The sequence below is a fragment of the Eubalaena glacialis genome, chromosome 8, assembly GCF_028564815.1.
Source record: "Eubalaena glacialis isolate mEubGla1 chromosome 8, mEubGla1.1.hap2.+ XY, whole genome shotgun sequence".
In the NCBI taxonomy this organism is placed as follows: Eukaryota; Metazoa; Chordata; class Mammalia; order Artiodactyla; family Balaenidae; genus Eubalaena; species Eubalaena glacialis.
Genome location: NC_083723.1, coordinates 6,429,737 through 6,440,271, shown reverse-complemented (window position 1 = coordinate 6,440,271; position 10,535 = coordinate 6,429,737).

The following is a 10,535-nucleotide window of genomic DNA, read 5'->3' as shown; positions in this document are numbered from 1 at the left end:
CAGTATTTTCTCCTAGTCTACGACTTATCTTTTTTTTTTTTTATAATTTTATTTATTTTTGGCTGCGTCAGGTCTTTGTTGCTGCGCGTGGGCTTTCTCTAGTTGCGGCGAGTGGGGGCTACTCTTCGTTGTGGTACGTGGGTTTCTCATTGCAGTGGCTTCTCTTGTTGTGGAGCACAGGCTCCAGGTGCGTGGGGTTCAGTAGTTGCAGCGCACGGGCCCTAGAGTACATGGGCTTCAGTAGTTGTGGCTCGTAGGCTCTAGAGCACAGGCTCAGTAGTTGTGGTGCACAGGCTCAGTTTCTCTGTGGCATGTGGGATCTTCCTGGACCAGGGATCAAACCCATGTCCCCTGAATTGGCAGGTGGATTCTTAACCACTGCACCATGAGGGAAGTCCCTATGACTTATCTTTCCAGTCTTTTGTAAAAAATATCTTTCACAGAAGTTTTTAATTTTAGTAAAATTTGACATCAATTTTTCTTTCATGGAGTATGCTTTTGGTGTTGTATCTAAAAGTTCTTCACCGAATCTATGGTCATCTATTTTCTTTTTTTTCTACGAGTTTTATAGTTTTGTGCTTCACATTTAGCTCTTACATTTAGAAACATTTTGAGTTAATTTTTGTGAAAGGTGTAACACCAGCTCCTGTATTTATTGTTTTTCAGGGGTCTGTCCAGTTGTTCCAGTACCATTTATTGAAAAGACTAACTTTTCTCCATTGAATTTCCATTGCTTTTTTGTCAAAGATCATTGACTATATTTGTGTGGGTCTATTTCTAGGTCCTATATTCTGCTCCATTGATCTGTTTGTCTATTCTTTTGCCAGTACCACACTGTCTTGATTATTGTAGCTCTATAGTAAGTCTTGAACTCAGGCGGTGTCAGTCCTCCAACTTTGTTCTTCTTTAGTATTGCATTGACTTGAGTCACCCTTTTTATCATTTGTATTGTGCTTCCCTAGATGTAGATTAACCTCCTTATCAGAAAATAAACCTTAGGTTGACACAACAGAAATGGAAATCTGAACCATTCCCTGAAGTGACCTCGTCATCAGAAGTAACAATAGAAGGGTATATTTATTTTTCATGTACTATGTGCCAGGACCTGGGCAAATGACTTTTGGAAACTTTTGTGAAAACAGGTAAGAGGACTCTCTACAAACTGTTGTCAGACAGGTGACTTTTAGTTTGGCAGTATGGTTATATATTTTCCTGCACACTTTGGGATCTGTTATGAGCTCAGACTTAAAGCTAAAAGCAGTTTTTCTGACCAAAAGATTTCAAAACTTATATCTTCCAGCAACAAAAATGATGATATTTGAATTACGGTTGAAGAGATAATTTAGGTGAGAAAGAAATATCTTCACAACAAATTCAACATTAAGGATTTTTTTTTTTAAGTCCTAAAAGCTTCTGGGGAAAAAGCAGTTGACCAATCCATAGATAAAATTTGGTCTGGCTTTGGCCATTCCACAATACCAGATGCCAAAAATCATCTGAGAAATATATGAGAAATATATACAGAATACTGAATGAATGGAAAGAGTATGTAATGTCTATATTTCTTCCATGGTTGCATAGCTTTATAAAATGTCTTCTCTTATAATTTCAATTTCCTCCATTATCAGTTGTTTTATCCCTTAGAGAAAGACAAATACTCTGTGGTATCTCTTATATGTGGAATCTAAAAAATGGTACAAACGAACTTATTTACAAAACAAAAATAGAGTCACAGATGTAGAAAACAAACTTATGGTTACCAAGGGGGAACATGGGGGGGGGTGGATAAATGGGGAGATGGGGATTGACATATTCACACTACTATATATAAAATAGATAACTAATAAGAACCTACTGTATAGCACACGTAATGCTACTCAATACTCTGTAATAACCTATATGGGAAAAGAATCTAAAAAAAGAGTGGAGGTTATATATATATATGTATAACTGATTCATTTTGCTGTATAGCAGAAACTAACATAATATTGTAAATCAACTATACTCCAATAAAAATTAATTTAAATATATTCTTTTTTTTCTTTTGTCTAATAGCTATTTGTGTTTTTAGCCAATTTTCCACCTGGGGTGTTACTGCCTTCCTTCCATATTTACGATCTCCTTAAATATTAAGGATATAATCTACTCATCTGCTTCTTTTTTGTCTGTTGTTCCTTCCAAGTTGTTACTTTTCAAAAGTTATATTACAGAAAATTTATATTTCTCTATATTTTATCTATTGATTACTTGCCTGTATAATTGTTTTTTCTAATCTTTTATGCTTAAACTTTTTCACCATTTTTTTCCTTCTCTTTTCCATTTAATTGTCTAATCCACAATTTAATTGTCTAATATTCATGAATTCAATCATAACTGCTGATTGAATAATTCGACTTTCCCAGCTGCTTGTTCATATCGCCTTTATCATGTATTATTTTTTATATACACTTGAGTACTTTCTGGAACATTCATTGTGTTCCATTTATCTTCCTGTCAATATTTGGACCCAAACCACATTATTTTAATTATTGTGCTTTCATTATCTGGGAGGTTAACTCTACATTCATTACTCTTGAAATATTTTCTTTGGCTATTTTCCTTCCTTTCTTCTCCAAGATTAAGTTTAAAATAATTTGGCAAAATTCCAACCCCCCCACCTGAAAAAAAAAACCCACCCAAACCCTAGCTAAGATATGTTTGGAAATGCATAGCTTTGGGAAGGATTGTCGTCTTTATAAAGAATCATTCTGGAACATGGTATGCTTTCCAGTGATTAATTTTCTTTTGTGCCTTCAGTTTTGTTTTGTTTTTTTTTTCGAGTTTTCTTCACTTAGGTTTGGCATCTTTCTTGATATCATTATTCTTATTTAATTCGTTATTCTTATTTGTGTGTGTTCTCAATGTGAATGCATTTCTTTTCCATTAGGTTTTTCTAACTGGCATAGAGGAAAGTACATGCTGTTTTAGTATATTAACATTTATCTGTTATCGTATTATGGTCAATTACTAGCCCTAAAATATGTCCCTTTACCCTCTTATGCTTTTTCAGCAGATAATTATTTACCTCCAATTTATACATAGTCTTCTTTCCAGATTTTGTTTCTTATATTTATATTATCAGAAATAATACAAAATTAGCTGTTCAAGTTTACCAGGTTTTTTTTTAAAGAATTTTGAACTTTATCAAATATCATTTATTATCTGTAGAGGTGATCATTATTTTCTTAGCCATATTACAATCTTTATTATATTACCTTATTTCATCTTATATTAACACATACGTTTGGGCTCAGTGGCTGTGGTTCCCCACACAAAGTCTGTTCTGGCCAAGTACCTAACTAACTAACTTGCCCATAGTGGAAACCAGTGCTGAGCTCCTGATATGGCACCACTCCCAGGAAGACCTGTTTGGTAGTAGGTTGATTACATTGGATTCTTTCCATCACAGAGAGGATACCACTTGTTCTGTGTGGAATATACAAACATTCTGCACATGGGTTTTCTTCTTTTGGCACTATCATCCCATTACCTTTGATCAAGGAATTATTCCTCAGTAGTGTGCTAGAGGATGCATGCCCGTAGAATTCACCAATGTTACTACACACCTCATCACCCAGAAGCAGCAGCAGTAGACAATGACATGGTCTACTGAAGACTCAGTTATACCCTAATTGGTATCAACACCCAGAAAGATAATATATGGTTTGAATCAGCATCTGATACGTGGTGCTGATTTTCCCAAAGTCAGCATACATGGGTGCAGGAACCAAGGCTGGGAGTGAGAGTGGTTCCTCATACTATTATACATAATTACCCACTCACAGGAGTTTTGCTTTCCGTCCCTTTCCACCTCTGCTCATTTGGTGATTTTGGTTCTGGAGGGAGGCATGCCTCCATCAGATGACAGACAGTGGCTTCCTTGAATTGGAAGTTGAGGTTACCAGTTGCCATTGGAAGCTTTTTATGCCACTGAACTTACTACGGATTATCATGGACATATATGTTGTATTCTTGGGTAATGTTTAGTGTCTCATCTTTTGTTGTAAGTCTTAACCTTTTATTTTCTTCCACACTTTTTGAGTCCATCACCCAGAATTTTGCCTGTTTTATTAATTGTTCAAACAACGTTCTCTTATATCTGCTCTTTAAGGTTTTTCTATTATATTGTTCATTATTTTTGTGTTTATTTCTTCTTCCAATCCTCTGGTTCATTCAAATGGTAATTTTTACCTTCTTGGGCTGAGGATATAATTTATACAATTTCTTACTTGTTTTATAATAAAACATTAAAAAATATCCATTTTTCTCAAATTCAGATTTATGCTTACAAAGCATTGCTCTTGTTATCGCTTTCTTTTATTTTTAGTGACATTGAATATTTTCATGTATATTGGCTATTTATATTTCTTCTCTTGGAAAATTTCAGTTATTTGCTTTTTAAAAAACTGATCTGTTTTTCTTTTGCTTACTGATTTAAGATTAAAAATTATGGAAAGGATATTGATTTGGGCATATCATGTATGTTGAAGTCTTTTTTCTCTTAGTTCTTCTTTTGATTTTGAATTATTACTGACATAAATTTTGTTTTATACTGCCCTTTAATTTATTCTTTCCTCACTTTATTTTGCTTGAGTTTTTTCCCCAAAGAGTTAATCAGTTATTCCAAGATTGCTTATAGAACAACTCTCTTCTCAGTTGATTAGGAATGTTGTCTTTATCATATACTATCTGATATACTCATATGTAAAACAGGCATATATACAATTCTGATTGTCAAGGATCTGAGTTGGATATTTCAAGTCAAATTTTGTATGTTCTCTAGATATCTTAAAAGAAGAGAATTTTCTAGTTGCAAAATTATCCATAAGTCGAATTTAAACTTTTTCCTTATGGAGAACTAATTCATCACGACACTGTAATGTGGGTCGATAGAGGATTGATGGAATAGGGAAACTAAGGGTGTGACATTTTTATGCAATTACTTGTATTTTCAGGACCTTCTTAGATACTTTCTTACTTCTACTTGATGGCGCTATTGTGGTATCCTGGACTTTATAGATATTGCTAAATCCTGAGAGGTTGGTTAATTGCCTGGTGTCCCATCTTTATTTAATCTCTACCAGGGAACAGTGGTAAATGGTTTCCTAAAAGGAGATGAGTGACTTGCCAGAGAAGGCATGGCTTTCTTACAAAAGTCTGTTGATGTTCATAATGATTCTCCTAGAAAGATTTTCAGTAGGCCCCAAAGAGTGTCCTGAAACTAACGAGACACTTTGAACACAGTGGGACCTATAGGGTTATAAGGGTCAATGGGCAAAGCTACTTCCATCATGGCCTGGACCAGGTAAAAGTTCTACTCTTCCTTTCGTTTACACTCAAACTTGGAAAACTTTCAGGTCACTCAGTAAATTAATCAGAGCAGCACACAAGACTGTAAAATGTGTTGTTTTCAAAATCCATGAAACATGGGACTCTTTCTTAGTGTTAGGAAGGACAAGGTGTGACAAATCTTTCCATTCTGGAGGGAATTTTCCAGCACACTTCAGACACTGATTCAATCTTACTTATTCTTGAATTTTGTATGAATGGAATACTACGGTATGTATCCCTTATGTCTTTAATCAATTAACTATCAATTACGGCTTTAAGATTCACCCATAATGTTGTAAATAGCCTTGGTTGATTTATTTTCTTTGCTGTCCAGTATATCCTTTTATGAACATGCCATTTATTTACATAATCTGCCATTAATGGTCATTTGTGCTCTTCCCAATTATGGATCATTAAAATGCTTCTAAGAACATTCTTATCTGGTAGATACATGTGGGACCGTGGGCTTCCCATTTCCAACTATAAAGGGAAAGTATTCAGTGTCATAATAGAGCACGGTGTTTGCTACAAAAGTTTTGAAAATACCCGTTTCCAGGGTAAGCAAGGACCTTTCTATTCCTAGTGTTCTGAGAGTTTTAAATCATGAACGGATGTTGAGTTTCATCAGATGCCTTTCTTTCATCTACCGAGATAAATGCATCGTTTCTCTTTTGTTTTGTTAATGTGGCAACAGGAGTTGCTGTGGTCCACATCCAATGAGCCTCAGCACTTCAGTGTGTTCGAGCTCATTTCTCACTGCCAACACCTGCAGTCCTTTTCCTGAAGATTGCCTTGGAAGGTGCAGACAGCTGTTCTGTCTGTGCGCAAAGCAGGCTTGGCTTGAAGGGCCTGGAAATGAACCCTCCTACCCTCTTCTTCCCCCAGGGACGGCCACTCTCAACTGATTGCTGGCAGGGCTGGTATTTAACTACTCCACCTTCTCCTGCGCATGAGGGGTAACTCTGAGATGTGTCTTACAACGCTTGATTAGTTTCCGCAATGGTAGCTGGCTTGACACACAGCCTGCCTTCTCTCGTCTTACCTCCTCCTTTACTCGTGGTCCATGAATCCCCAGACAAACCAACTAGACCTGAATCCTGGTCTCAGCCTCTGCTTCTGGGGACAACAATCCAAGACCGCTGTTGGTTTTTCCAACTTTGCATTCCTGAAATAAACCATGTTTCTTCCATATGATGTATTATATATTATATATTGATGAATTCATTTTTGTTCTTTGGATGACTTTTGCACCTATATTCATGAGTTAGGGCCTGTAATGGCCCTTTCTCTCACTGCCATTGTTGGGTTTTCTTGCAAAGTAACGCTTGTCTCATAAAATGAGTTGAGAGCAACCCTTATTTTTCCATTTACTGGAATACTTTGTGAAAGACTGAGATTATGACTTCCTTGAATGTTTAAAGGTATGCTTGAAGCTATCATGGCCTTAAATTTTTTATAGAGTTTATCTTCCATCCTGTGGAGTATATGTATATTATTAAGGCCTCCAGGGTGCTGTTTCTTCCTGACCTCCAGATCTCACCATCATGCTGCCATCGCTGTAACAGACCAACAGGATGTCTGAGGGGCTGGTGAGGATAACTAATGGATTCTCCAGTCCTGGAGAATCAATGTAACTTTGAGGCAAGACGGTAAAGGAGTATTTTCATCCCTGCCAGGTAAAAAAATATCCCTTTAATTTATTCTAATTGCAATAAAGTAGAAAATTACCAAATTATTAACTGGAGCTCTGCTAATTTGTTCCAGTAAGTGCTCAAATTTGGACCAGCAGCTACAACTGCACTCAGCACCTAATTATGCTTATGATAACCCAGACTCAAGACTCAGCTATCCTTTGTACACCAGGCTAAAGGGGAAATGCTTCATCCATGACTTTAGTCGTGTAATTCATTACTGTCATTTTAAAAAATTGACTACTCTGTCATGTTTTTTTAATTGACTATTTTGGTAAAGAGGAGAAACTCCAGGGTCCTTTAAAAACTTATAGCCATCACCTTATGGGACAGATACCAATGCAGCATTTTTCTTCACTGCTAAATGTATACATTTCAACTGTGTTTTTAGAAGCTGGGGAAATAATTGCAGGTGGGTATAGTGGTCTCCATAGGCCAACATTGGATTATGATAAATATCCTATTAATCATTAGCCCCCTAAGTCTTGGACTAGTGCACCCCAGGGGCCCCAGGATATAGTATTAGGTCTGCCTGGTAACACAGGAAGGTCTGGATATTCCTCTTTCTTCGATGCACAGTTACTCTCCAAGCACCTTGGTTCCCTTTGGGGGAGGCTGAGAGAAATATTACCAGTGTACGTACGAAGTATTACCGTTGAGGCCAGTGATCGCTTCAGTGAATCTGACTCTGGTGATGGGTTTAGATGAGGATTGTGACTTCAGTGTCATGGCTCAAAACTCTCTTTTCAAGAAATAAAGGATTTTTCTTATAAGGTTTCACACAAATCAAGTGTGACTTCAAGAAGGCTGCCCTTCTAGTTCCTCCTGGAGATCCCACAATTAACTGACTATTCCAAACGGGGTCAGATGTTTCTTATTACCTTTTTGGGGTTGCTTCTTATTATGGTCACCACACATGCCTTTCCTCTAGTGGTTAAATACCACTGCCTCGATGTCCTCCACCACTTCCCTGGTCTCTGGGGACAACCATGGGAGTGGATTTCCATATGCTGGCATGCCACTCTCCAATGTACTTCTCAGCTTTGAAAAAGGAAAAGTCTTCTGGAGGACCTCATCAGCTGTAACTAGGAGCTGGGGATATCTCAAACAGGAAGGGGGTTCAGATGACGATAAACCAGCAAAGAAAAAGACAGGAACCTAAAACAGAACAGGAAGAGCACAGACACATACAACAGCCCTGTTACTCTCCTGCCCCCAACACGAGTCATGCCACTTTAGGAGAGAAAAAGAATGCATTGTTTTCCCCCTTGGATGGTCTCTAACTGCCTGTTTTTTTAAGAGCATAATAAGAGTTCAGAATTCAAATTATTGTTTTATATTATATACTGTCATTTAATTATGCTTGCCATTTGTACCAAATTTTGGAATAAAATACACCTGTGATATGTTTTTTTTTTTTTCCCCAAATTTTGCATTGTAAAATCAATTTAATGTTTTGTGACAAGTGTTAACAAAAAAGAAACAGAACAAAATAGAAAATACTAGAGTGCATTTCATTGCATGCACAAAATAAGGGTAAATATTGTTTTGTGAAACTTTTGTTTCATTCATATACAGTGAAATACAATAAAATATTCAATGATTCTTTGGACTTAACACTTTCAAAGCTCATATGGTAGACAGTTTATACTATGCCTATTTATTTTTAACATCACATTTGATTCCTATCTTGGTTGGAGCATTCAAGAGTACATACATGCTATTTTTCTATGAGCCTTGCCTACCTCAGAATAATTTTATTTCTTTAACAATGAAAATATAACTTAACTAAGTATAAAACTATTTTATTACAATATTTCCCCCATTATACTCTTTAATCCATTGTCTTCTGGGATTTGTATTATAGAGAAGTCTAAGCCCCTATTTTCTGATTTTTGGATCACTCTTTTTTTCTTTTATCTGGGTACATGTAGATTTTTTCCCCCTCCTTCTACTGTTTTAATCACAATGTTTACCAACAAGTGTCTAGAGGCAAGTCTCCTTTCTTTCAATCTGTCTGCACTTTCAATTTATATACTCATGTTTTTAGTTCAAATGACATTTGTAATTATTGTAACTAGCTCAGTGCTACACAAAAAGCAGTCCTGATTATCTTTCAGTTTTTCCTTTTCCTCCTCAAAATTATCAATTTTAAATTAGCATTAAAATGTTGAGTTCAATTCCCTCATGCTTAATATAGCCCTGCAGCTTCTATGCAAAAGTATAACTTGACTACTTCCCAAGGAAGTCTTGCTTACAAGCTAAACTCCACCCAATAAGAAGTGGGCTCCGGGGAGAGCCTGTGTCCTGATGGCAGGACAGCAGCTCACACTGGAATTTTCACGGCACTGTTCTGCTCCTCTGCCTTTTCTGGCTTTCCCTTGGCTGCTCTGACCCTCACTTCCCACACCCCTGCCCTCCCTCCAGCCCAGGAGCCTGGATGCACTCACAGCAGGAGTTTTGCACAAGTAGTTCCCTCTCTCTGGAGCCTCTTTTCCCAGATCCTCTCCTGACTGGCTTCTCATCATTCAACTTTTGCTCAGAGGTTACCTCCTCAGAGCAGCCTCGCTTGACCACTCCTAGTCAAACTCCTTTATGTCATCCTACTGCGTTTTCTTGGAATATACCACCACCTTATATTTTCTTGTTTTTGAATGTTTACTGTCTGTCTCTCCCTAGATACAGGAAACAATCTTCTCTATCCCATCCCTGAAACCATGAGGTCTATAACACTTCCTGAATAATCGACTTCTCCCCTTATTAATGAAAAGTTCTAAAATTAAAATTATTTGGGCGTAATACATATTTTGTAGCTTCATAGTCTTAATTCCAAGATGCAATCATCAGAGTTTATGTATTATCTGAGACTGATTACATTTGCCCTTTCTCATTATTTTTTATCATAGAATTTACCACTAAGTTAAATTAAGTATTTTGTCTTTTATATATGATCAATACCAGGACTATTTATTTGAATTGTACCTGTGTATATTTTGTAAAATCATATCTTAAACTCTTAACATTCATTCTAAAAATTCAATGAACATCATCCCATATCTGTTATCCCATGCTATACATGAGAAATTTAATAAAAATTTCCTGTACTTAAAAATGTATGTTTTCTTTGCCTATATATATATATATATATATATATATATATATATATATATATATATATAATATTTCCCTAAATATGTCTTGCTCCAAGAACTTTAAGGTAAACTAGTTCAAAATTATAAGTAGGACCTTTTAGGTGCTCAGAAGCATCTAAGCATTCTTCTTTTAGGTCAGTAAGTCATAATTTAGTCACTTTCAGAATCAATGAATGTGAAGGACCATCTCCATAAAACAAATACACATTTGCAAAAATATGCATATAGTTTCAGTGGGTTTATGAAGTCCACTGAGTTTATTTACTAACTCAGATTAAGAACTCTTGCCTTAGATAATTTTTGTTATTTTATCTTCAAGTGA